We start from the raw sequence: 2,030 nt of genomic DNA, 5'->3' as shown, positions 1-2,030 counted from the left end.
AACAAAGAAAAATGAACAGAGCCTTGTGTATCTGTGGGACAACATGAAGGATACTAACATAATGGGAATCCTAGAAGGAGAGTAGAGACAGTGAGAGAGGAGGCAGAAAGAATATCCTAAGAAAAAAGGCTGAATATTGGGGCACCCGGGTGGCTCAGTCAGTTAAATGTCCAACTCTCAGTTTTGGCTCAGGTCACGATCTCATGATTTTGTGGGTTCGAGCACCACGTTGGGCTCTGGGCTGACAGTGCACAGCCTGCTTCGGATTCTCTCTCTCCCCCCTCTCTCTGCCCCTCTCCCGCTTACACTGTCTCTGTCTCTCTGAAAAATAAATCAATAAACTTAAAAAAATTTTTTAAATGGCTGAATAGTCCCCAGACTTTAGAAAGACAGGAATCTGAACACCAAAAAACTCAACAAATCTCCAAGTGGGATAAACTCAAAGAGATCCACACCCAGTAACATTATAATGAAATTGTCATAAACCCAACACGGAAATTGTGAAAGCCAAGAGAGGAGTGGTTCATCATGTAGAAGGGATTCTTTTTTTTTTTTTAATTTACATCCAAGTTAGTTAGCATATAGTGCAATAATGATTTCAGGAGTGGAATCCAGTGATTCATCACCTACATATAACACCCTGTGCTCATCCCAGCGAGTGTCCTGTTTAATGTCCCTTGCCCATTGAGCCCATCTCCCCCACTCACACCCCCTCCAGCGCCCTTAGTTTGTTATCTATTTTTTGGAGTCTCATGTTTTGCTCCCCCCCATTTTTATATTATTTTTGCTTCCCTTTCCTTATGTTCATCTGTTTTGTATCTTTAAAAAAAAATTTTTTTTTTGTTTAGGGGAAAGCACAAACACAGTCCCCCACTACCACAAGTTATGCAGTCGAGTGTCCCACATTTAGGAAAATCACAGGGGTCGGCACATTCTGAGCGCAATGGGTCGACCTCGCCCTGGGAAAACCACTTTCATGATCATGGTATCTCCCCTGCCAGGTAAATGTTTTGTATCTTAAACTCTGGATATGATTGAAGCCATATGATATTTGTCTTTCTCTGGCTAATTTCACTTAGCATAATACCCTCCAGTTCCATCCACGTAGTTGCAAATGGCAAGATTTCGTTCTTTTTGATTGCTGAGTAATACTCCAGTGTGTGTGTGTGTGTGTGTGTGTGTGTGTGTGTGTGTGTGTATACCACATCTTCTTTATCCATTCATTCATCAGTGGACATTTGGGCTCTTTCCATACTTTGGCTATGTTGATAGCTGCTATAAACACTGGGGTGCATGTGCCCCTTTGAAATAGCACACCTCTAACGCTTGGATAAATACCTTGTAGTGCAATTACTGGGTCGTAGTGTAGTTCTATTTTTTAAATTTTTTTTGAGGAACCTCCATCCTGTTTTCCAGAGTGGCTGCACCAGCTTGCATTCCCACCAGCAGTGCAAAAGGTAGAAGGGATTCTTACTGAGATCAACAGCCAATTCCCATCAGAAATCATGGATACCACAAGGCAGTAGGATAACATCTTAAAAAGCTAAAGAAATCAATCCATAATCAACTAACTGATTTTGAGTGTTGGTAACACCAACAATGGACAACCCATAATGGATTTAAGAGAACAATTTCATTTATAAAATCATCAAAAAGGATAAAATACTTGGAAATAAATGTAACCAAAGCTTGTATATGGAAAGTCACATACATGCTGAAAGAAACTAAAGAAGACTTAAATAAATGGAAAGACATCCGTGCTCATGTGACCATGTTGTTAAGAGGGCAATACTCCTTAAATTTATCTACAGATTCAACTATCAAAATCCCAGCTAGTTTCTTTGTAGAAATCGACAAACTGATTTTCAAATTCATATGGAAATTCAAGGAACCAAGAATGGCCAAAACAATCTTAGAAAAGGAAGAACAAAGTTGGAAGGCTCATACTTCCTGATTTCAGAACTTGCTACAAATGGGGGCGCCTGGGTGGCTCAGTCGGTTGAGCGTCCGACTTCGGCTCAGGTCATGAT

General features: G+C 40.5%; 1 non-coding gene across 1 annotated transcript; it reads right to left on the bottom strand.

Moving 5' to 3' along the window:
- Window positions 1-845: 845 nt before the first annotated feature.
- LOC122495306 lies at window positions 846-1,009 on the bottom strand. Its single transcript, XR_006300384.1, has one exon. It is a non-coding gene; the product is annotated as a U1 spliceosomal RNA (small nuclear RNA).
- Window positions 1,010-2,030: the final 1,021 nt, after the last annotated feature.

The sequence above is a fragment of the Prionailurus bengalensis genome, chromosome E2 (assembly GCF_016509475.1).
Source record: "Prionailurus bengalensis isolate Pbe53 chromosome E2, Fcat_Pben_1.1_paternal_pri, whole genome shotgun sequence".
Classification (NCBI taxonomy): Eukaryota; Metazoa; Chordata; class Mammalia; order Carnivora; family Felidae; genus Prionailurus; species Prionailurus bengalensis.
This window is presented reverse-complemented; position numbering and strand designations above follow the sequence as displayed.